Source organism: Onychostoma macrolepis, chromosome 21, assembly GCF_012432095.1.
Source record: "Onychostoma macrolepis isolate SWU-2019 chromosome 21, ASM1243209v1, whole genome shotgun sequence".
In the NCBI taxonomy this organism is placed as follows: domain Eukaryota; kingdom Metazoa; phylum Chordata; class Actinopteri; order Cypriniformes; family Cyprinidae; genus Onychostoma; species Onychostoma macrolepis.
Window position 1 is genome coordinate 14,802,963 of NC_081175.1, and position 27,368 is coordinate 14,830,330.

At 36.8% G+C, this 27,368-nt stretch overlaps 1 protein-coding gene across 3 annotated transcripts in view; it reads right to left on the reverse strand.

The window, feature by feature from the left end:
- cadm1a (cell adhesion molecule 1a) overlaps positions 1-27,368 on the reverse strand; it is a 301,432-nt gene that overhangs the window by 220,940 nt on the left and 53,124 nt on the right. The gene's annotated exons all lie outside the window — the stretch shown is intronic.

Here is a 27,368-nt window from a genome sequence, read left to right on the forward strand (position 1 = left end):
AGGCCACATGCTTTGAACTTTTTACAGATGGTTAAAAGTACATTCTGATATTCCAATTACTGACCTTTTTTCTCAAGTGTGAGAAACACCCCAACTGATGCATGAAGGCCTATTTTCAATGAGTAACGGCCTCCCAGAATCTCTTTTTAAAGTGCATCGCTGCGGCTCAGGTGGCACATTGTTTACCCGCCATTGAGAGAACTTTGAAAGGATGTTTACTGTCAGTGTGTGGTACTGTGCAGTCATTAAAGAATTAAAGCAAGCTTCAATGCCTAAGGAATTAATAGATAAATGCTTCCACGACTAAATAAACAGACACACAAATCCATCAACCATCAGAGACCTCCTGTCATCTTTCACTGTAAGCCAAACATCCCATCTGTAATTAACTCATTTTGGGACAACATGACAGGGAAAAAGAAGGGGGAAAAATTCTCAAATATTAAATGAAAGCAAAACAACTCAAGGAGATAAAAGTCGCAATGGAAAGTTTAGGCATCAGTAATTTTGCACATTTTAATTAGTTAATTTAAATGAACCTGTTAGTGAGCACACCCTTTTTCAGCCAAATAAATAAAATATCCAAACTAAAATGGCTGTAGTTCATGAACTGATTGCACTACTGGTGTAATTGTGGCCTGTACTCACTCAAAGGATGGACGATCTGACAGGATTACCTCCAGTTGAGTGACTAACCTGTGTCTATCTAGTCATGAAGTTGTATATGTGTATATATATATATATATATATATATATATATATTTCAATTTCAGCAGGCAACTATTTTTACAGCTGCATGAGAGTGAACTGGACCAAAATACAAAAAGTTAAACATTCAATGTGATGGATATATTATTTGAAGATGTATGTATCATGTAATGGCCAAATAGTTATTTTAAAGTTATACATCCTGTAAATGATGCAAGTTAAGTTTACAGTGACATTACAGTACTTTACATACAGTACATTTAAAGTAAAATGTGAATATTTTCTAGAAATAAAAATCCCAGAAACAAATTTTGAACTTTCTGTATTTGATTATTCTCTCACCAAGTTCTTAGAAATTCCAGCCACTATCAATCACAATAAGGTATATTACAGATAATTATGCATATAAATCATCAGTTTGTTGTTTTACACACATGCACACAGACATTTCATACACAACATAGTCGTGAGATGCATAAGAAATCTGTAGACACGTATCACAAACCATAATCCATAACAACAAAAGACAATACTTTATTTAACCTTTTCTGATAAGAAGTGTGTGCTGCAAAAGCTAGCATTTTTGACAATCGTTTCTGTCCAGTTACTGACCTTAGTCCGCTCGTTTTATCACATTTAACCACAGCTGCCGTCGTTTTTTTGTCTGGCAGTGACAGCAGGTATGAGATAAAATTTCAAATTTGAGGGTGTCTATTACGTTGATTCTGGCACCCAACATCACAACAAGATGATATTTTAAGCTCCTTATGTAGCCGAATCTGTGCTAGTTTGAATGGGCCGCCTCCAGTTTTCCCTTTGTTTTGCCTCCAGCTAGCACTGTGACGTAATCTTGACGTTGGCACAAAATGGGTCTATTAGCCAATAACCAGCATGGTTCCAAAATAGTCTGCATTCCTGTTAGAAAGTAGTGACAGATGTAAATAAACTTTGGACTACAAAGTGAGATCTTGCACTCCAACAGGTTAAAAAAATAAATTAAACACAAACTATAATCATTTCTGAAAAAGTAAAGCTACTGCATAAAAATAACACCGGTTTATTACATGCACAACAGTCCCAAACTCCATTGAAGATTTGAAGCACGGCATAAATATTAGTAAATGAGGGAAAATTTGACAGGAACACTCTCTCTCTCTCATCTGAATGGTGAAAGTAGTCAAAATGCATTACAATCAGTTTCTTGTTGATGCACCTGCAGAGGTGCAATTTAACCAGGAGGCCTCGGCTCTGCAGGAAGGCTGAGGAGGAGTGGGGGGGTAATGAGCTCGGTGCAATTCTCTCATTATCACCATGTCTGTTCTCCCATCTCCATCCTCGCATGCTAAACTGTCTCACCCATCAATCATCTTTATGGTCTATGGGGGGATTCATTAGGCCTGTTATACTTGCAGATGGAGTCAAAGACGTGATCCCCCCACATTCAGATGAAGTTTTGGGAGGGCAGAGGGGAGAAAAACAGGTTATTTTGACACGTGGAACATACGCCTAAACATCTATTTAGCTGCTGTGGCTGCTGGAGAGGACGTGCAGATGCCTGTAAATAACAAATGGCTCAAAATGCTAAATTACTGTTAGGCATCCTGGTGATTTGGAGACATTTAATAGGAATGTTAAAGCTAAATATTTTCTCATTTCTAATTTAAAGTAACTCATTGTACAGAAAGCTACATACTGTAGGCTCTGGAGTCATCTAGCAGTTTTAAAGGAGTACATGGTTTTGCATTTGCATTTCATTTTTCTCAAGGCCAGTTTCACACCTAGGTAATAGTTGGAGGCAGAGAGAATAGAAAAAAGCTTGCGGTAACGTTTAATATACATTTGAGAGGAAGGAACTTCAAAATGTATGATTAACTCTGAACCAGGATTAAAGAACCCTGCAGGCCCAAAACAAAGAGAATCCACTGAGTCATGTGGAGGCAGAGCTGCTGTGTCACCGAACTATCTTTGCTCAGGTTCAGCCGCCATCCCTTGAACCAGAACCCCCAAATCCCCCCGCTGGCCGCTACTTTAGCGGAACACAAAGTAAGCTAGGTTTGGTTTTGAATTTGGTTTGTAAGAAATGACTGAATAACCGATTTAGAATGGTAGGGCGTTCTATGTGCTTTGGTGTGGTTGCTTGGAAGTCTGACAAATCTATTTTTTAATGAAACAATTTATTAACACTATAGACAAAAAAAAAAGTATTTGCATGTGTATTTTTGTTTTGTCATATTTGATACATCAGGCTCATATTTGAGGAGGTAAAAAAAAGAACATTTTATTCAAAGGCCCAAACTGAATAAAAATACGAAATTTCGTGCAGTTGTTGATATTTATATGGCCAAAAAATTAGATAAAATTCTGATAGCTTGTATTGTTAATCAATGAGATCTTTATGACAGCTATAGGAGACTACTTACAAAAAATGCATAAACTGTCAATTTCAAGTGTCACGCTATATGGCACGGTAATATGTCTTAGTAAATTTATATTTAAATGCTTAGTTTTATGATCAAATCACTGTAGTTTAGGGCTGTCAAAAAAAAAAAAATAGAATTTTGAATATTCGTAGAATTTAAAATACAAATCCACATTCGAATGCAAAAAAGTTGAGAATAAATAAATGAGAAGTGCCGTAAGCTGAATCCCACCTGTCGCAAAAAGTCAGTGACTTCTCTTCTAAAACGGCAATTATTTTGTGATAAACTCTAAAAAATAGTTCAATCTAAAAGTATTGTTTAGTGTAAAGCATGTTGAAGATTAGCAGATAGGCTGTCGATTCATTAAATGAAGAGCTGTTTCCTCTAAAAAGCTGTTTATTCAGCGTAGTGAAGCCTCTCCTCAATTAACATCCATTCAAATAAAACGGCTTCTGGTCTCCTTTGCGTTAGCATTAGCCATTACGCTTTTTTGGCTAATGGTTGCAGGCTTGCCTTCTAGTGGCTTTGGCCGCATGTTTAGAAAGCCATTTAAAAGTTCAACTTTTAAAAACTTTTAACTTTAAAAATCATGTCTCGAGTGGAGCTGCAGGATTAATCGTTAAAAGATCACGATCTCGATTCAAACACCCACGCAACCCCATTTTTAAATGACAACGATTCGCCCGTGTCTATTAAACCTTTGAAAAAAAATCATACAACGTTCAAATCTGCGTTCGCGCTGCCACTGACACAAGAGAGCAGACATTTAAAGGGGTCCTATTATGCTTTTTCACTTTTTGAATTTTAGCCAGTGTGTACTGTGTATGTTTGGGCATAAAACGATCTACAGAGTTACAAATCTCAAAGTCCACTCCAAAGGGAGATATTTCGTTTTTAAAAAATCCCTTTTCAAGAACTACAACGAACAGCTCGTTTGGACTACAAAGTTCTTTTCCTGTATTTGTGACATCACAAATTGTAAATCCCGCCTACGGAAATTTGAATGGTTGGCGGGTGGGGAGAACGCTTGGTTGAGCACTGCACGTTTCAAAATCGAAACCCAGTGCGGGTGTTTTTATATTACTGTATTTCTGATGGAAACCAACTGTTTTCAGAAAATGTGTCATTTTCATTTCATCTTGCATGTAATGTCTGATAAATCAGCATTTGTGAGCGGAGCTCTGCTTTGTGTACAGCGTTAGCGGGGAAACCTCACTCTCTCCCACTCCAACAGCCCCTCCTGCTGGCAGATAATTAATTTGCATATGCGACCACAAATAGTGTAACTCTGTGGGACTATGGTATAAATAAATTCAGCTGTATAACAGTTTCAGTGCAATTCATGTTATAATGTTAGAATTAAAGAACAATAAACATAATACATATTACTGTTGCACTTATCTGTACATAGTAAATGCAGTTATTTTTAAGCTGTTGTTGACATCCTATCTAAAACGTGATTTAGCCAAAAAACAAACAAAAAAAACAATTACCACTTTAACATGTCTTACAATATTCGTACGTGCAAAGGTTCTGGCCATCCTCTTGTTCAATTTTCTCCGGGTCCGAATTGATATGCAATATTGACGCACATGCTGCTTTGGCAAGGGGCGGGGCAGTACTGAAACGCCGTCTAAGCTGTTCGCCAATCACAACGCACTGGGACAGCTAACCAATCACAACACATTTCGTTTTTCGGAAGGCGGGCCTTCGTCAAACCCGGAACTAATCGAGCCGTTTGTGTCAGTCTGGGGAGAAAGGTATTGTAATAATGTAAATTATGTGGAAAATAATGCGATTTTCGAACCACCAAGCATGAGAGCATGTTCTAGTACACCCCCAAAACAAAATCAAGACTTTGTAAAAGAGCATAATAGGACCCCTTTGACATGTTTGGGTAAGAAACAGCTTCACAAACAGTCTTTTCAACTGCACAGTATTATTTCTGTCTTATATAGTCATTCATATTATCACAGAAATACTGGGATGAAAGTTTGCAGTTCAGATATAAACATTAGCGTTTACAGGCACCCTCTTAATGCGATGAGATTTTGGCAATATTGCGATTTAAACTATCTCATTGAAACGCAATACTTCTATTTAAATAATGCGATTAAGCTCATAATCAGAGCAAGCATAATCGTATTAACATAGGTGAAATACGCCGATTTTAATCGAAATATATCGGTGGCAGAAAGATCCCCCTGACCGCTTCACTAGCGCTAGCTATGAAGTCTGTTAGCTTGTTTTTTTAACAATAACTGGAGCAATTTTACCTGCATATGTAAGGGCTGCATATCTGCATACTGTCCGGGACTGCGTTATTTGAAAAGGTTAACTTTAACGGACGAAATTGGCCAACCTGTACTCACTCAAAGGATGGACGATCTGACAGAATTACCTCCGCTTGAGTGATCACAACTAACGTGTATAGTAAAGACAAACTCACCGTGTATCTATGAAGATGAAATATCTATTTCAATTTCAGCAGACAACTATTTTTACAGCTACATTAATATTCCAGCCACAATTACTCATAACATTGTATATACAATTACACATGATTAAGCATATAAATCGTCAGTTTGTTGTTTTCCACACATGCACGCAGACATTATTTCATACACGACATAGTACTGAGATCCATAAAAAAATCTTTAGACGCGCCCATAACAACAAAAGACAATACTTTATTGAACCTTTTCTGATAAGAAGTGTGCGCTGCAAAAGCGAGCTTTTCTGATGATCGTTTCTGTCCAGTCCGCTCTTTATCTCGTTTAACCACAGCTGTCGTCGTTTATTTTTTCTATTTTTATTTTTTTTTGTCTGGCAGTGGCAGCAGCATTAAAATTTCAATATTTCAAAATTCTGACTTTATTCTCGCAATTCCGAGATTATATCTCACAAGTCTGATAAGAAAAATCAACTGTTCCTTCTCTCTTTTGAGTTATATCCCACACATCCGGCTTGGACAAAATGGACAAACTTGCTATTGTTGAGTTAAATCGAGTTATAAAGTCCGAAATATAAAGTTGAAAAAAAAGAGTCTCAAAAAAGAATTGTGAGATAAAATAGGTAACGTGATGTAAATTGGTATAGGTTTAAATAAAGGGAAGAAAACATTGCGACGGCAGCGTAAGCAAACGAATTGCCGTCACATTTCTATGGCGCCAAAGCATGGAATACAACCATACAAAAGTGTTTTGCATTAGACTTAAGTAAATTAAAACAGTGGCCAGTAACACACTTGCTCTTTCTGAGTCCATCATTTGTGCTGTGCAGCGGGGTACATGAGGCAGTAAAAAAAAACAACAACTCGTGAATAATAAGAATAATGGAAATTGCATGTAAACGGGAGTGAAGAGCTTTGCTCTTGACATGTAAACATCATAATGCGATTAAGTCCTTACATTATTCGTGCACATGTAAATGTAGCCATTGATGTCTATGGTAGCGATCAAAATAGAGTAAATCCCCTTTTGAAAATAACAGGCACTTCAAATAATGTGTCGATTGCATTGTTTTCCACCTATCGACTGTTAAAAATATATTTGTCATTGAATCTTTCAATCAAGAGATTTGTTCAAAAACGCTGATTAATCCATTAATAAATAAAACAAGTGAAGTATTTATGAGTGAGTCAATTAATCATTCATTCAAACCATTTTTTCCAAATTGTAATATTAAATTTTGGTGTATTTAATATATGTTGAAATATATATATATATTTATTTATTTATTTATATATATTTATTTATTTATTAACATGTTTAGTAATTCATTCAAATTAATTAAACACTTTTAAATCGACTGCAGCAATATTTTGTCACACATTATTTTGTTTAGTTCAGAATCGTGGGAGAATCGTGATCTCAATTCGAGACAAAAAAAAATTCTCAATTTATCCAGAATCGAGCAGCTCTAGTCTCGAGACTTTATGGCGGTTTTTCCCCATCCCACTGCATCTCATGTTTTTAAATTAAAAAGTACTCTTTGTGATTGGTTTTCGGTCCTTTGTATTAAACTATACATACATACATACATACATACATACATACATGATGCCATTTTGTTTCTAATTGTTTAAGCAACTTAATTAATTATATATGTGTGTGTATATATATATATAATTATAACCATATATATATAGTTTAAATGGTTTAAATTCACAAAAAAAAAAAAAAAAAGTACTACAACCTGAATGTGGACCATTTTAGAATTATAATAAAAGGCCTTTTACTTGCTAAAAATGATCAATTACATGATATAATGCACATAGAAGATTGTGTACAACAGTTTTTTTTTGTTGTTGTTTTTTCAGAAAAGCTGATCATATTCGATAATTAAGATCCTTTAGAAATTGGTAGGCTTTAAAGGGGTAATTATTAAAAAACTATATACATTTTTTCACTTAGCAAAAAAAACCTAACAAAATACATTGTATTCAGCTGTGTTGGATTTAATTCTGCCATGGTTAACAATGACAGTGATTCTAGTAGAATGAATCTGCAATGGTCATGTAACCTCATTTTAGGAGCCTTGTCTCAGACAGCCCTGATCTAATATGATATAACAAGGCTGACGCACTAACATTTTGGCTAGCATCTCAAAGAGTGTTATGCAACACCATGAGCACACAGAAGCCGCTCCAATTCCAAAGCTACATCTCCACCAGATCCTAAAAATAAATTAATTTCATATATATATATAAAAATCCCGGCGAATAAAAAATTCAGGTGCACAGAAACAGAAGGGCCAGAAGGCTGGTCCATTCCCAACCCAATCACTGAGGCGTACTCATTTCCTGAGATTTATTTCATGGTGGTAATGAGCATGGTGCTTGTGATCAGAACAGTGCTGAACACAACAAGCTTTACAGTAGGTGGCAGAGATCTGGCCAGCTTTTATATGTGGAAGCTAAATATGGAAACAGATGGGGTGTTTTCTCCAAAGTGGCAAAAAAAAGCAGTGCAATGAGACTAATTCAAATGAGACAATAATTGTCATTAAAGAAATAAAACTAAACCTGCATTAAATGACAAAAATAAAATGACTTAAAGTAACACCATGTATGGAAAAATTTGATAATTAATGCAACAGGAAAAAAACAACAGCTAACAAATAAAAACTGCATGTTTCTGTATTACTGAAGTTATTATTATTATTATTATTGAAAATGGAAAACGTTTAAAAACGTAAATTTGAAAATATGTTGATGTGACTCAAAATAATATGTTTAAGGATGTACCAATATAAAAAATTTGGCCAATACCAATAAGCTGATAATGTTATGGTCATTTATGGCCAAACAGATACTATATTACTTTGTCCAAATAAAAAAAAAAAGAAAAAGAAATGGAAGGGTAAAACAAAATAATTGTTTTAACAGTTTTAACATAAAATCACTGTGATGTAAGCTGGTAAATCTCCAAAAAAAAAAGAAAAAGAAAAAGAAAGTTGAAGCCGATATCAGATACAAAAGCCTTCTGTTTATCCCCAACCCGTGACGACTTGGAAGAAAGGACTGAGCTGCCTTTGTTTTTGCTTCGTCTACCTTCACATAGAGTCCTTGTTACAAAACAGAACATACGATCATTAGCCAAAAGTCAAAGCGGCAAAGTTCATGGCTGATTGACCCTTTTAGCAGTAGTAATTAATAATGACATTGGGTCTGGCATCTGGACCCTAGAGTCGATTGTGTTTCTAAGTCAATCACTCAGGGCCCCAGTCCTTTCAATCGGCAGCTTGGCTGCCGTCTCCTGGGCTTTCTGCCTGCACTAATGGGCCAACCTTGTAGTCACCAAGTCATAATCCTATCAATAATAAAACAGGAGGTGCATCTGTGAAAGCGCATCCCTCTTCGTCGCCACTTTCCATTTTCTCAAATAAGCTTCTCTGAACCGCCCATCCACCTTGAGCATCCCCCTCTGTCTCTCGCTCTCTCTCACACCCTTCTCAGCCAAAAGAGCTCTTTAATTGTGTGTGAAGGAGCTTGTTGCCAGCTTTGGTTTTATGCAGCTTTACTTTAGACATTTTCTGCATGAGGTACCAAAGGAACCGTGGATAGCATCTAGCAACCTCATAAAAATCTGGAGCTCTAAAGTTCATCCATTTTAACAGCCAAAACAAAGACATTTCCAATGTTAATGTGAACAAATAGTCGTTAATGAGCACAAGGGCTCTTCAGATCATTTTATACGCGTTCTATTCAAATCATACAAAGTAAAACTTAATGATCTTGTAAATGTTTCATGCGTCACTGATCGAATGGTATTATAGCACTTGGGTTTTCACAATTCAGTTTGTCTTAGGAAAAAAAAAAGATGCATAATGCATGATTGTTTTGAGTAAATTGTTTTACATTTTAATTTCACACACACATTTATTTTATTTTTTTTAATTTATTTTTTTAAATGGAAAATTAATTAGTTAACTGTCAAGTAGTTCAAAATTTCCAACAGATTTTTTATATAATTAAAGCTATTTTAATTAAAGTAAATGAATCAATAAATTGTCAAGTTTTTTAAAAGTTAAATAATAATCGAGAACTTGAGGTCTTCAACAGGGGGTCCGTGAACCAAATAGGTTGAATAGTTGAAACAAATACAAGAGAAATTTCATGATATTTGATGTACACAGAGTGCTTAGCAACAGAAGCATCCGTTAAAATGGCATCCACAGCGATGCACACCATCGTGATAGGTGTCCCTCAAGCCTTTTTGAAATTCTGGCCAGGTGCCTCAACACAGGTAATGTCTTTCTCTCCATCTATTCTCACAAAGGGTGAGCAATCACACTCTGCGAAGAATAAACATCCCTACCTTTCTTTGTTGCCACTGTTTAGACAGAGAGAGCCTAGGACAAGCACAATGGAAGTCAAATGCCTTTTGTACTCACCAAGACGAAGCACTGTTGCTATCAGCCCTGCCATCACCATCCCTGGATCTGAGAACACTGGGAGTCATTATAGAACCAAGGGAAGCCTAATAGACTGACTGACAGATATGAACTTTCAAAGACCTAAGGGGTGAGGAAGAAATCAAAAGGAAGGCAGAACAATGCAGTTTGCCTGCATGGATTTTGAAGGAGAGCAATCGGATGGAGATCCACAATGCCCAAGCTGTGGAAAAACAGCCTTTATTGTAGACTACACACTGGAACATGGCTGATTTGTTGTGTCAGACTTTGAGAAAGCCATTGACACTTGTCTCGAGACAGCAAATGGATGGTCAATAGAGCACAGAAGACAATAAAAAGAAGGAAGTAGGAAGCATATATAATATTACATTGATCAGGGAAATTGTACTTATTTTGGCTTCTTTGGGAAACAAGTAAATATCCTAAGTAGCTTCTGAAGGGCAGTACTGAATGAAAAATAAAATTGTTCTAAAATATTTAAACAAAAGAAAAATGTACACATCATTCTACTGTTCAAAAGTTTTACAATATAATATAATATAATATAATATAATATAATATAATATAATATAATATAATATAATATAATATAATATAATATAATATAATATAATATAATATAATATAATATAATATAATATAATATAATATAATATAATAAGTTGGCCAAACTTAAACAAGAAACAATTTTTTTTATAAAAATATATAATACATATCATCAATGGAATTTCTCAAACTATGAAAAGATACTGGTGCACCTTTAGGTAAATGTACAGATTAAAGAGGGTTTTACTTTACAACAAATAGCAAAAAATTTTAAAAATCTAGATTAACTAGTCATCCCCACTAACTGACTTCCTGTGTGCTGAACGACTAGTTGACCATCATGACCCATCCTGAGTAATAAAGCTCAGCTAAAACATGACACCAGCAATCTGGCTGAGATTTCGGCTCCAGCAGGTTACCAAGCATGCCGTTCAATTAGCTGGAGAGCACACACTCTTCCGGGCCCAAATGAAAGCAGACTGTGGTGCATTAGGGGCACTTGCTCTCCATCTGTGAGACAGAACAGAGATGCATACGCAGTGATGAGGAAAGGCTCCGGTGGCTGAGAGGGGCCTCTGGTGCCCAGCTTTTACGCTCAGCTGTTTCCATGCTAATTGCCCAACAAACAGAAGGGCTCAAGCCTCGCCCTTGCACACACCAGGGCCCAAAGTGAGGCGGGCGATTTATGGTGCCTGTCTCACTGATGGCACCAGTGTTTGACAGCAGTCCATTAACCACTGCAGAAAGGTCCAAAACTGCTACCACCAACGTTCTCCATTCCCACTGGGGCTCCTCTGAAACGTGGAATGCTGTAAATACTACCGACACATGCTAATGAGAACCACTAAAGTTTAAACAGCTAAAGTCAGCTTTTCTTCACATTTAGGTCCTGCTCAAGTCGTAGACAATGAGCTAGTGCTGAAAAATCAATAGGAATGTGATATTGGCCTATATTCTCATGTGTACTGTATGTCCAGGAGAGCAAATTGGATTCAGAGAAGCGAAATTTCACCAGGAACAATGACAATGATTGCCCCCCCCCCCCGCCCCCCAATAATATTTGTCATTTTAATTGAACATAACAAGATATACCTGTCAGTCACAAGGCCCGTCACAATCGTGTTCATGCAAATCAGCTGTGCCGATGCTGCCTAATAGAAAATGACAGATTCTCTGTACCTCTGATAAGCAACATCACAAACAACTCTATAAACTGTGTTCCAAGATCCCTGGAGCACAGTGGCGCTTGATACTATTATGAGGGGGTAATAAACATTAGCACCATACCTGTGGTTAGTCCCGCAGGAGATGAGATAAGGCCATGGACACCAATGTTTAGCAACAGAGACCTCATATTACATTTATAGGTCATTACTGCAGCTAATAGCAAACAGTAGTGACTCACAGCTACAGCCAAATCTGTGTCCAATGACCTCGTATTCTTAGTTTATAGATTCAAAGAGCTCTAAACTAGGCAGTTTGATGGCACATACCATCTGATGCTAAGACTGAAACTGAAGATGCTATAGTATAAAAAATAAATAAATAAAAAGGACATTTATAATTTACTCAATACTTTACTCAGACTTTTCAATATTAAAAATCATACAGTTTAATTTCAGTTACCAAAAGAAATAAAATGTTAAAAAGTTTCAACTTCAGAAAGAGAGAGACTAAAAAATCTATTAGTTTAATGTATTAGGTTCTTTTTTAACTTGGATGTAAATAGATTAAATTGGATATATTTAAATTGGATCTAAAATGGTCTTAAATTGAAATCTAAGAATTTAATGAAAGTTAATGAAAATGCATACATACACTCTTAATAACATGTTACGCTTAATATAATGCTAGATATAATTAACCTTATCATGATATTTATATTTCACTCATACCGCCCACCTCTACATCTACAGAACCTTAATAATCAAGGTCTCTTAGCACGCCATGTTTGGTTGAGTAAAAAATATGACTTATGGAAATATTGTACATTTTATTATGACTTGTGCTGCTAAAAATATAACTACTGCATATGGGCCTGACCATATGCACATAGATTAACTGCTTAATATGTTCTAGGACACATTATCAGCAGATGTGTTGATGCAAGGCATCCATTTTTTGCCAAGTAAGGGTGTAGTTCATGGATTTGCGTATCTAATGACAAATTGAGTGAAATTTTCTCATTTAAATGCTTAAATCATTACTTCACTAAGACGGTTTGACTCTGCTTAGTGACTTAATATGTTTCTAAGCCTGCAGGTGAACCAAAAACCTTTCTTTTTTTTTTCACAAGAAAATCAATAAATCAATTTTGTCAGGGCTTCCTGTGAGGTTTTTTTTTTTGCCTGTTTTGCCCAAATAATTTTTTTAATCTGTAGACAGGACCAAGGTCCATCTTATCAGAGCAAACAAACAGCAGTCTAAAATGAAACCGAACAGCTGTCCTAGCAAGGGCAACAACCCCACTGCACTGTCCGCATGGCTGTTTTCCTCCATCTGCTTCACGGCACATAATCATAAGACTCTTAACAGGCCTTTTAGTGCTGTTTTGACTGACAGCGTCCTGATTAAAACAAGCTTGCACATGTTGAGACAACTCCCCAGACCAATTACAAATGACCAGCTTATTATTATAGCTCCCCTTTTTCTTTTTTTCCCACCAATTTCATCTCCTCAAACAAATTTGGGCCGTATCCCCCTGAGATGTCTGCATATATGCTGGTTGCTTCACTTTCGTTTGAAAACCGCTTCTGAAACCGTATTCCCAAAACATTAATTTGTGTCAGCGTCTGTTTTTGTTATCCACCGCGTTCTAAATGATTCTCTGCATTTGATCCCAGTGTCCTAATAAAAGTGGATGCTGCCAGACAAATGCTCCTTTAGGGTACTATAAACTGAGAAGTCGATACATCAGGGGAGGTTAAAATTTGCACAAGATGACAGAGATGAAGGAGGGCTTGAGGGAAATAAATGAAGACAGGAGAAACCAGGTCAGACCTGACAGGTCAGAAATAGCCACTGTCCTCCCCAAAGCTCCCGGCGTTTATCACAGAAGACTGGTCAAGACTTCCGAGGGGCGAGTCAAGTAGATTAGCCTAAGAAAAAAAGCTCAAGCATATTCATGCCACTGAGCAAGTCTGAGAAGGTACATTCGAGTGAAGACGGACGTAAAAGAGGCGCCTGCTGATTCTTCTGCCGGCAGACGTCTACGACATGAAGAAGAGAGATAGAGCTGTCTGGAGCTCCACTGCGCCGCTTGTGCTGCCAAAAGACATGAAACAATGGAGGATATGTTTAATGAATGTTCCCTTTGATATGGCTCTGCTTTGACATCAATAAACGCTTTGACGTAGGTCATCTTGCCATCGTCAGAGAAACTCAGAACTGCTGTGTCCAGCGCTATGCTCATTCCACGGTCTGCTAAATCTTTTAAAGAGCACCTCAATCTGGGAAAATCCCAAATTGATAATGACTTAGCAATTTACAGCCTGTTAATATAGAGAAGAGCCATTCATACTCCCTGTTAAGTCACTAGCCTCACTTCCGAAACGTATTACCCTTTTGAAAGTTTAAAGCCTGCCTGGGTAATAAACGAAAGCACTTGCACATGTTGGGGTCTGTTCGAGCGGCGCAGGAGCATTCGTTTGCACGTGATGCTGATTTTCAAAATGTAGGCTCTCCAGAAACTTCAAGGCAACCATCGTGTTCAATCTTTGATGTCATCGGAGCATGTTATTTAAGGCACGCTAGTCTGGGGATTCGGTGATGCTATATTTTTACATCGAGTTGGCTAGGTTTGCCGTTATATAACTGCTGCTTGTGACTCAGTGAGGGAGGAATACCATTGAACACCTTGATGAAGGAGACATGGCTGAATATCACAGGTGGCTGGAACCGCGGGGGCTGCCCAAATCTCCATTACTGACCCTGCAGTGCAAGGCAGCAGAAGGAAGGATGCAGAGAGGAGCGCAATATGGCTGCTTTATTTTCACCTGGCCACACAGTTTGACCCCTGCCAACGTGTCAGCCCTCAGGAAGAGCTTAAAAATAATTAAGAAGCTCATACGTGAGACGGACGGCATCCTATAGTGTGGCCATGGAGGACGTGGTCTTCCCTATTTCTGCATTTAAAGTAATAGTTCAACAAAAAAAAGGACAATATTGCAATCATTCGCTCACCCTCATGTCATTCAGTCATTTTTTTCCTCTGTGGAGCACAAAAGATATTTCCAAGAATAGAAACTGTTTTTGTCAGTACAATAAAAGTCAGTGGGGTTCTAAATCAGTGGTTCAATCTTTTTGACTTGCAGGTCACCCATTGAATTATATTTGAATTATTTTAATATATTAACAATAAATTATTAATTTGGCTAGAGAACCACTGTCCTACAACATTGGACTCCATTGATTTTTAATGGACAAAAAAAAATCTCCTCTTGTGTTCCACAGTGTAAATAACAGACTTTTTACTTTTAGGTTAACTGTCCCTTTAAGCAATTTTTCACACGTTAGGCTACATATCAGCATTTGCTTTCAATCAGATTAGAATTAACTGTTACACAATGTAACGTACAAATAATGGAACACTTTTTGCTTTTATTAACGCTATGTTCAAGAATGTTGTAACTGATTTTTTCATTTTGTTTACAGGTCCTGGTCTGAGAATGTGTCATGCCTGTACAAGCACTGAAATCATGTGTACAGTTGAAGAGCATGAACTTTTCTCAGATGTTCATCTGGCTGATCTATGGTTAATGCAGCTGCCACGAGCAAAGCTCTTGACTGGCGACCTGCACTCGTCATGCAGAGAAGAGAAGGGTGAGGAATCAGGGTCTCTACATCTCTTGCTGCTGACCGGCATCCTACACACACACACACACCCTTCACCCACTGTGCACAGGTGGCCTGTTCATTTCAATCTTGCACACCTTATCTCTCTAAACAGGGCACAAGATGTGTATTGAAAACACACATACATACATTTCTTTTTTCTATTGAAGCCAGAACTTGTCCATACAATGAAAGTAAATGGAGACCAAGGATGACAAAGTTCCAAAATGACCAAAAAATACCATAAAGATCATTAATACATTACATGCAACTTATTATATTGAAAACTTCATGAAGGCATATGATAGTTCTGTGCAAAAAACAGACCAAACTTTAAGCTTCCTCTATGCTATAGCTCTTAAAGGATAGTTCACCACAAATACAAATTCTGTCATCATTTAATTCCAAACCTGTATGACTGACTTTCTTCTACAGAACACTAAAGATAATATTTTGAAGAATGTTGGTATCCACAACATTCTTCAGAATAAGATTTTTTTGCTAGTTAAGCTAGATTTGGTTACCATTGACTTCCAATCTATGAAAAAAAATAGATGTTTCTCAAACTATTTCAACTATTAAAACAACTATCTACTATTTTACTACTTACTATTAAAACTAGTTCTTTTATGTACAACAGAAGAACGTCATACAGGTTTGGAACTACATGAAGGTGAATAAATGACAACAGAATTTGTTTCATCATTTTGGGGTGAAATATCCCTTTAAATAGCATTTGTGTAACTTTGAAAATGCGTTGAATAGAATTTAAGTGAAGGTAATCAGTTACAATCATTACCGTTTTCTCTCACACAAAGTTGTTGTATGGGTAAGAATACTTGAAATGAAGAGCAAGTGTTACATGTACTATTTTTATGGTGCTCTGTTCTCTTCAATACAATGAAATTGAAGTTCCAGGATGGCAAAAAGAAGACAGAACATGGTGCTTAATATCTTTGGATAGTGTTCTATGGAAGAAAGAAAATCATTCCGGTTCATAAAGGCGCAAACGTTATTTTTCGGCAAACTGTTCCTTTAACATGTATTTAACTGAATCGATCTGCAATCAAAACATCTCAGCTTTTATGACCCCACATTCAGACCCCATGTAACAGTTAGAGATGCCTAAATTTGTTCCTCATATGCTCAGATTGGCCATTTTTGTAACACAATGTAAGATAATTTTATTACTATGGCAGCACATAAATAATTAATTTAGTAGAGCTTCAGAATTTTTCTTGTGTCAAAAGGCTCCTCTAATTAAAAGAACACTATTATTATCTCATCATTAAATTGACAAAATAAACAGCACTCTTAATACTTTCAAAACTGGATGGCACATGTCATTGCGAAAAACAAAATGACAATGATTAACCTTATTTTAAAGTCTCAAACAACTCCCAACTTTTGAGGAATAAAAGCTGATTTCAAACTGAAAATCTCAATCTGAGAGGCAGCAACGTCACTGTCACCTGCTTCATGAGTCAAGACGCACACTCAACGGTTGGAAAACACCCTCATAGCTCCCTACTGACACTCAAAGGGTTGATTAAAGAAAAAATGCACTGAATGACTGTCGAAAGTCTGTTCAATCATGGTTTAATATGCTATTACATCACATGTATAATGACCATAAAAGAATTCCCCGTGAGCCGATCGACACAGTTTTCATTAGAGCTTAGCAAGAGCACATTACTTCTAGTAAATCTTTGAGGTTTCTTCACAAGAATGCACATAACGTCCCATTGAGGCGTTGTTCAATGGTCTGTAAGACCCAAGGGTCGTCTGGAAAGCCCACACAAAAGCACATTCGCTAGCCTTCTCCAGCACTCCATATTTAAGATACTGAATCCAGCTACAATTCGATAACAAGTACAACATGTTGCAAGTGACCACTAGGGACTCATAATCGGCACAACCACGGCTTTCAGAGAGAAACTCAAGGAGATTAGGGCCTGAACAAACTTCAGTGTCACGGCCCCCTGCTAATTCATCTGAACCTGCTTGATGCAACATTTAATCTCTTTATTCTCACCTGGACACAGGGAACAGCTGACAACAGATGCCCAAAGACGAGCACTCAGGCGTGTCGCAGATATTGGAAACAAAAGTTTAAAAGAAAACAATTGTGTTACATCCTGTTGCATCAGATGGCAGCGAGGCTCGGTCGGAGTTGCTTTAGAATTCATCATCCCTAAACTACCACCACTTCAAACATCAGAAAAAACAATGTTCCTGCGTGATTGATCTTTCTGGCATAAACATTTCTGTGCTTTGAAAAAGTAACTGTGCGGCAGACAGAGAAAAACGGGTGGGAGCAGGCGGGGGTAGCGCTAAGCCACACGACTTGACTGGATTAAAAAGGCTGTGTTCTGAAGGTGCGTCATAAAGAAAGATCTACACAGAAACCGGGTCAAACTGGAGGACTTGTGTGCGATGACAACGCTTTGTGTGAGAGAGCGAGATGAGCCCTTCCACCCTGAATACTGATTAATGATTTCATGCTTGAAAAACAACAGTAAAAAGTCAATATTTGTGTTAAATATCGATTTTTTGTCGGAATTGTTTGACCATAATTTAACTTTGTCTATAATTGATCAGTGGCTTGAACGTTGCCAGGTTGAATGTCACAGCTCGATATCTCTTTTATTAAAAACATACCTGTTTTCTGACAAAACACACATCCATATATACAGTACTTTAATTAACTGCTTTGAGAAGATGCATTTAACTGATGTACTTCGGTAAATAGGGAACAATTTATATACCATTTTCAATATAATATAATAAAATATAATATAATATGGATGCTGGAGCATATCATATTACATTATATTATAAATTTAATAAATGAATAATTAACAGAAATGTTAGACATTATTCCTAATTAAAAGCCTAATTATTTGTGAAAATGTAACAGTAAAATTAAAAATGGTGATAAGGTCATTAATATAATTATTGGAAGGCAAATAACTTAAGTGTTGCAATATGCTTGACATAGGGATACTATAATATAATATACTCCATCTTTCTTGTTTTGTTTGTTTTATATACACATATAAAAGAAGGTCCCATTACAGTGCAGTAATGCTTTAAGCACAGATCAGTTTTTGTTTGTTTGTTTGTTTATTTGTTTATGATTGAGCAGTGAGCATTAAGGTACAAATGTGTTAAGCTTCTAATATGTATCACTGTCATCTAATGCAACACCATTAAGGCTTTTTTTCTTCTCTCTGATAGAAAATGGAATATAAATTGTTCCCTATTTAACAGAAATTACAGTATTTTAAATGCATCTTCTCAAAGCGGTCAATTAAAATGAGGTGTTTCAAACCTTAAGGCATAAAAGTACTATGCAAGTAAAAGACTCAATTACTTGCACTTATGTGCTCAATCTCAAAACATTCCCATTCAATTCCTTAATTTTAGTCTTTCAATAAACTGACTGTTAAAATGATCCATATGATCCATATAGGCGGATAAAAAACAAAACAAAACAAAACAAGAGAGATGGAGAGCGAGAAAGAAGAGGAGCAGGAGAGAAAGAGATAGACCGTTCTGTGGCACAAGCGATGTTTCCTGTCATGTGGCGATGGTTCAGTTTATTTTTTTAAACTCTCCTGCCAATGAATCACCTCAGTGGTCATTTCTCAGGGGCATGCACAGGGTCTGCGTCCACTGCTTGGACAAGGAACAGAGCCAAATATCGCCATCACTTACCTATAGAGAGAGAAAGAGAGAGAGAGAGACATTAGTAAATCAGCCTGTTCTTTCATGACTGACATTCTACATATTGCATACATCAAGAGCTACTGGATTACACTTTGAGTAGAAGAAAACACTCAAACTGAAGCTTGCTTAGCAGACAGCTGCATGTGGCCGCCATATGCTTCTTAGTATATCAAGACAGCTTGAGCTACTTTGGTCACACATTTCAGGTAATTCCAGCCATTTGAAGAAATCCAAACACATTTTGAGGGTCTATGTTAACAAACAAATATCTGCCTTGCATCAATGTGCTTAGGGCAGTTAGCAACCTGTGGTAACATCTGGAGTCCGCTCCAGGAAAGGGCCAGATTGCAGTTTACGATTCTTAGAGAGCAAGCCATTGTTGGCACTGTCATTACCTGAGCTAACAAACTGGGAAAACAGAGGCTGTGTGTACCGACAGACTGTTTACTGTTAGCATCCTGATGCTCATATAGACATTAAAACTGTAGCAGACGCTTGAAGCACTATGGGAAAAAGACCACAGTGCACGTTGCATAACCTACACTTTTAATAATTTTTCAACAACTTCATAAAAACCAAAATGCAACATGCTTTTACCTTTTAATCAAACATGTACTCAGAAGTCAGAAATTCAGAGTTCCCAATAGGAATTTTTAATGGGAATGCCCCCTCTGCTCAGGTCAATGCATCAACAATAAGTGAAACAGTAATATATTGTCTATCACTTTTATTTGTCTCAGTAAACTCAGTAGTGCACACAGTACTATCCAACCTCGATCTGGGGATACAATACTTCAGGAATTATCTGTGCAAAATACTGCTTTTTTATGTACTGACTGGTTTTGCTAAGAGTTTAAGTAAATGGAATGCAGCATGACATTCCTCACAGTGGTTCAATTGTAAATGGCATTTACTATAAAATAAAAGTCTATAGACATGGTGGTCACAAAAGTCATGTGATGCAGGCAGATACACGAGCCTGTTTCAAAATGGCAATGAAGAGTCAAGCTAATTTTATTCTCAAAGTCTAAAACAATTCCACTATATTCTTTGCTATGATAAACGACTGGCTTGACTTTATGCAGATGAACTTCAATAATCTGTTTCATGAGCCACTCGCTGACCATAAAATGGACATCCTTTAAAGTTTCATTATAATCGAAAGGTCAATGAAACCAGAAGACTCAAAAAGCCAACACTGCATTTTTGTTTTAAAAAGATTAAATTACCAGAACTTACGTTCTCTCCTGAGTTTGATCAAATTAATACGGCCATTTATTTTTGAGTTCCTCTCTGCTTGCTTACAGCAACGTGGAATTAACTGCTGTAGGAGACTTAAGAATGATAATGACTCAATTATACGATGTGGCGCTTGGCCAAAAGCAAGAGAAAAGAGGTAAGCTGACTGTATACAGAGCTGCTTATCATCACCTCAGCAAGATTCAGAAAAACAATGACATATATCAGCAGCTGTGGTTTGGAATAAGATTAAAAAATAAATACATGACACACTGTTTTACTACACTTTATTCGTACCGGTTGAGTCTTGGTAGACTTATTCGTTTCCCCATATGGCAGCATCATTAATAATTCAGAGAATAAATATTTTCTTAGACTACGGGCTGTAAGCGTGATACTGACAGATCTGAGCTTGCTGCCAGATGACGAGGCCTTGAGCTAATTTTTAAGCTGTTTCAATGACTTTCACCTCTGCTGACCTACACTGATAAAGAATTACAGAAAACATGTTCATCAGGATTGTGCTGATGTCACTGCGGTTTTCAATGGCATGTCTTCAAGCTAGTGCATGCCCCCCAAAAAATGCAAGACCTCTTGTTAGCCTCATCATATTAAATGGGGCTGTCGGCTGTGCGGTCTTGCTGGTGTGAAGCTTTTAAAATTGAGTCCTCTAAATTTCAAATTTGTTATCTTCAGGAAGCCTATTGGTCATTTTAAACATTGAAAAGCAACAAACTTGAGTGTTGTAGTACAGAATAGAATAGAATAGAATAGAATAGAATAGAATAGAATAGAATAGAATAGAATAGAGATGTAACGATATTAACGATATTGTGGTATTGCGATAGCAAAACTGTCTCGATATTATCGTGGTCACATGATGATATGAAACGATAGGTCATGCGGGTAAAAGGTGTAGTTTTTCAAATATATTCAAAGTTCTTATTCTAACATAAAAGGTCTTGAAAGTTGTGTTTTGGGCCATTATTCTTTGGCACGGTATTCTGTCAAACAAACTAAAACTGAAAGCACAATATGGCTTACTCCTTTCATCAAGTCTGCTTTTCCTGTGCATTTCAAAGCGAAGCGCACACATTGTTTTTTTGGGGGCATTTCTGCCTTTATTGAAGCGGGATCAGGAAAGGTCCTCAAGTCGGGATTCGAATATAGGACATCCAAAGCACAATGGAGCTGTATGTCGGCACACTGCCCACAAAGCTATCGTCGCCGACAGTGCATACACTGTTGAGGTGATCAGCTCATGATCCAGTGTTTTGCATGCCTCAGAGCGGCTCCATTCACAGTGAATTTAGTGAACTCGGTTAGCACGTGCTGTGAGTTTAGCGTGCATTTGGGAATGCAACAGCCACTAGTTACGCTATATTTTCGTGGCAGATCATTACAGCATTTCACTAGATTTGTAGTGAGAAGCGTTTTTGTAAGCCTGTTTTCACTGAAGCTGAAGTTTTTCTTCAAAATAAAAGCTCTATTGCCATGTCTATCAAAATAAAAGCTCAAAAGTGCAGTATGAATTGCTGACAGCTAGCAGTTTAAATGCAGTACAAATTCAAAATACTTCTTTCAGCTATAGAAACTAGGAAATAAGTATTGTAATTTCCCTACTGTAGTGTAAAGCAAATATAATATAGGCTACCTATGAAATATTTATTTTCATTTATTTTACAGTGCAATTGTTTTACAATACAGTATATGGCTATTATTGTCATTGTTGTTGTTGTTGTTGTTATTATCATTATTATTACTAATATTATAACATTCTAATTTGATTGGCTTTGAGTTTTCTTAGTTAAGAACATGGGTTGGAGCTCTCAATTTTGAACTCTCAAAGTGCATTAGATAGAATAATTTAACTTTAAAATGTACAGAGTTTCATTTTTTTTTCCAATTCTTCATGTCTTTTTTTTTAAATATTGCAATAAATATCGTATCGTGGACTTCAAATTGCGATGTTATTGTATTGTGAAATTTAGATATTGTTACATCCCTATAATATGATTAATATAATATAATATAATATAATATAATATAATATAATATAATATAATATAATATAATATAATATAATATAATATAATATAATATAATATAATATAATATAATATAATATAATATAATATAATATAATGCTTGTAGCTATTAACCCAAATTAAAAATCTATTTATCTTAAGGTGATGGGACCAGTAAAATTATTGGAAGTAAACAAACTTAGGTGTTGTAATATGTGCTTGGCTTAAAAACAACAACATAATAATAATAATAATAATAAAAATCTATATTTTAATATAATACATAATAATATTTAATATAATACATTATAGCAGTTTATAGTACTATAAATTATAATATTCCTAATTAAAAATGTTTTTGTAAAAAGAAAAAACAATTAAATGAAAATGGTGATGGTAGCAGTAAAATTATTGGAAGGCAAGTGTAAATCTGAACCACCAGCCCGACAGAACAATCAGGAAAAGAAAAAAGCACCTTATTGTTGAGTCCTGTAATGGGGTCTCCATTTGATTTGTTGGCTAGAGTGTCTCTCATCTCCCCAGATGCACAGTGCTGGTGTGATATTCAAGTCCCACACAATCTGTGAGCCTCGCCTGCCATTACGCAGAGAAGTGTTTCATTTTGAGCTCATGTGACATCTCCCACTTATTGCGTTCAATCTGTACACATTAGACTATACGCCGAGAGCTACTTGAGGACCTGTCACTGCGCTGTCTAGCATATGCAAATACGCCATACATAAATAATAGCGGGTAGGACAGAGCATAAATAATCCAGCACTTCAGGGCAGAATCAGAGAACAGCTGTCCCATAGGAGTGGCAGACACTTGGGCAGGCACTTCCGCCCACGTCCCCTCCCTCCTGCCGGAAAAATAAATAAATAAATGAATTAAAAAAAAAAAAAAAACAGTCACTTCCTCCCTCACTCTGCACAGCGTTTATGAACAGATGGAACATGGCTCTTGTTAAGGTTTCTAACTCAGCCCCTTGGCCCCCTATGGTTCCCCGAGGTACAAGCCGTCTGGTGAGCGCCCGTCCTATCGTCCGTAGGAGCGGGAGGGTCAATCGGCTACGGACGTGTACAAATCACCACATCAGATGAGAACTGCTGACAGACCATTGCGGTGTCTTTTTAGCTGCCGCCCACTGAGGTAATTAGGGTTATAGGAAAGAAACCTCTGGCCCGCTACGCTTTAATTTTAATTCCCTTAAGATGCTGCTGTCAAGGGCCCATCCAGAACTGCACACAAAAAAAAAAAAAAAATAGTAAGCAGTTTGGCACAAACAGGTTGACGAGTTCAACAAGGACAGCAGGCTGGATGGTCAATGGTGTAAATGTCACATTAATAAAACTTCTTTTATTTTCACAGGAGGAACGAAAAGAACTCTTTTGGAGAAAAAAGGGAGGAGGAAAGTGAGGGCGGAGCTCTAATATGGTTCCCAAAGCTCACTGAATTAAATAAAGGTTATTCCTCATAAAACTAAAGCTCTGGGAAAAATGCTGATTGATTAAAGGAGCACATTAAAAGAGAGTGGACTGAACTGCAGCAGCTGTGATTGAGCAGACTGTATTTCTGAACTCTGACAGCATCTAAAAGAAGAATGAGAAAGGAGTAAGGATGTCAAAGGCACCTCTGCAACAGTGTGCTGTTCAGATGCGTTTGAACACTAAAACTGTAATGGTAATGTGAGTGGTCAAATGCATCTCTTGGTCAAAATGTACATATTCAGAAAGCTCTCGGATTTCATCTTAACTTGTGTTCTTAAGATGAACGAAGTTCGTACGGGTTTGGAACGACATGAGGTTGACTAATCAATGACAGAATTTTTATTTTTGTGTGAACTATCCTTTTAACTTATTACTATAAACCTTTGAAGAACCCTTTTGAGGATACTGTCCCTGTGACAAGCTGTTAGAAAGGTAATTTTTTTTTTGGTTCTGAGTGTAAATAAACAAATAAATAAGACTACAATACTGCTTCTCATTCAAACTCAGAGAACATAAAATCAGAATTCATTTAGGCGTTTTCCCCCCAAAATATTGTTATATTATATTCATTTTTTAAACTCTTTGAAATATAGGCTACTTTTTACATTCATGCACATTTTTCCAAATTCTATACAACCATATAAGATCATTGCATTTACTATAGAAGTAAAAAACAAAACAACAAAAACAAAAGGAAAACACAACAACACTGAACAAGAATGCTCCTCCTGTTTTAGCCAATGGTAATCTATTCAAAACTGACTTTTATTATCATACTGAATGCAAAATGAAACATATATATGTTGAAGAATTGATCAATTCTACAAGGTCAGAACTGCATTGTTCACAAAGATTAGTCATCCACTTCTTCATTCAGGTGGTTTTATTACGTGATTTCTATTTTTCTTCTTCTGCTGTACAAAATACTAGATTATTTAATTTCTTTTTACTTGCTTGGAAGGAATGCTTATTTAAATAAGAACTACTTAAAAGCTACAAGCCATTTCATTATACTGCCAGATGCACTTAGTGAAGTTGGCAGTCTCTAAAAGATATGGAACATAATTAGTAACAGTGAGTACAAATCAATTATATCATGATTGTGACGCATGAGTGACGTTTTAACTGATGCATTCACATATGACTATAAAGCACACAAACCCCCCTATGAGAGCCGTCAATCTTCTATTTCACAACATAAGAGGAAAAGTAATAAATTCCATGTTATGATTTCTCATTTTGTCTAAGAACTCAAAACATCCTTTCTTAATCATTCCTGATTATAATAGTCTACCCGCTGGGCACCCTGATGTCATCTGAAGGACTAGATGAATTAAGTAATTTCTGGAAAAATGTATCTGAGCACATTCCTGACAAGAACATGAGGAGATTTCTACAGAGATATTTCCGTTTTTGCCAATTCTCTTTCAAATAAATCGCAGCTGAAATTGGCAGGTGACGTACATCACAGCTTTAGAGCTGTAACTGACATGCCCTGCAGCGGGAAGTGGCGGCGCGAAAACAAGACCAAAGTTCCTGCTGCTCATTCAGAAAGCACAACAACATAGAGTTCGTGAGGAGTACAAAAAGTGGGGGCAATATAGTGAAAAAGAAAACAAAAAAAGAGAAACTTTCTGTGACAGTAGCTACTATGGTGTCTACGGGAAGTAAATGAAAACAAGGTTAATGCATTCACTTCTCATTATCCCTGCTGGAAGGAGCCACACATATCGAGTAAAGAGCAGGAAATCAAAACAGTGTGAGGCGCAGGCAGCACGCCAGCAGCTCCACAGACAAGACACACTCTGTTCCTCTCCATTCCAGAGAGCTTGGAGAAAAGAAGGGAAAGAGAGGGAGCCATCCAGCACGCTCCTAAGCCCCACTCAATGTCACGCCCTCAGAACCGGCTCCCGGGCGGGAAGAAAAAGCATTTCAGGTGAATTATGACATACTGATGGTGTGGTAAACTGGTGAGCTGCAAAATGACTATCCAAGGCTTTGGGGAAATGCCGTAAGCTCTGTGAATATGACAACGCGAAGAAGGAATAAATGCTACCTTTTTTTATCCAATCACATCAACTCCACACTATTTTGTTTGTATAAAAAATGGCATATGAACTCAAACTTTTACCATATGAAGAAATTTCATGTGTTAAAAAGAAAAATCTGTCTAATTTCTTTGCCTCTAATGTTACCAAAAGGAACTGAAACAAATGTGACTATTTCAGCAAGGTTTCCCAACCAGTTTGCCACAGGTAAGACAAATAGATTTGGGAGAAAAATCAACTTGAGATTCACCAATATTAAAATCAAACTGTCAATAACAATAAGCTAATAATTGTTTTTTTTTTAAACCACACACACACACACACAAGACATAATTACATAATGATTTGTGTAAAAAATAGGGATGTAATGATTAACCGCGAGTCGGCTGAAAATCAATTCAAATCGTTTGAGATGCTAAACAAATCGCGATTCAATTAGGGGTAGGAGTTTATATTTGAATGCATGTCTGAGGGGAAATTACTGTCTTTAGAAAAGTTTAGATGGTACTTTTTCTTTTCATCTTGCCTCCTATATAATGCATATTAAAGTTCATAAGTGCAGCGCTGCTTTGTTTACAGTGGAAACCAAGGAATGAATGAATGAATGAATGAATGAATGAGGCATATATATAGCGCATTATTGTGTATTGCAATACACCCAAAGCGCTTTACAATCATGTGGGGGGGTCTCTCCTCAACCACCACCAGTGTGCAGCATCCACTTGGATGATGCGACGGAAGCCACAGGACAATGGCGCCAGCACGCTCACCACACACCAGCTACAGGTGGAGAGGAGAGAGTGTCATAGAGCCAATCAAGTGGATGGGGATTATTGGGAGGCCATGATTGACAAGGGCCAGTGGAGGGAATTTGGCCAGGACACCGGGGTTGAATGAATGAACTTTACGATGAGTGTCAGGACCTCGGTCACGAAGGTCCGAGGAAACGCTTTAAGTGCCACCTACTGGCAGAGAGTGAATCTGCGTCTCATTCAGCTCGTCTGCTGTTTCTGTTTCATGCAGATATTTATGTATACTTTATGACTATACTGTCAGACCATTCTGTTTTACTTTAAATTTTGAAATTATACAATGTAATTTAGATTAAAAACTGCTCATGTTGCATGTATGCAGCATCTTTGTTTGGAACAGGATTAAAATGCAGTGGTTGCCTCTAATTTTAAATGGAAAGAGCACAGACAAAGCCTTATTTTGTTTATATGAAGAGATTTCCTTTATTTGTGTTACTTATTTATTTGATTCGGGGCTTGTTTTAAAATTTCAGTTTAGTTTTGTTATTTACATTTACATTATATTTACATTTTGTTATTTAGCAAATGCTTTTATCCAAAGCAACTTACAAATGAGAACAATAGAAGCAATCAAAACCAACAAATGAGCAATAAT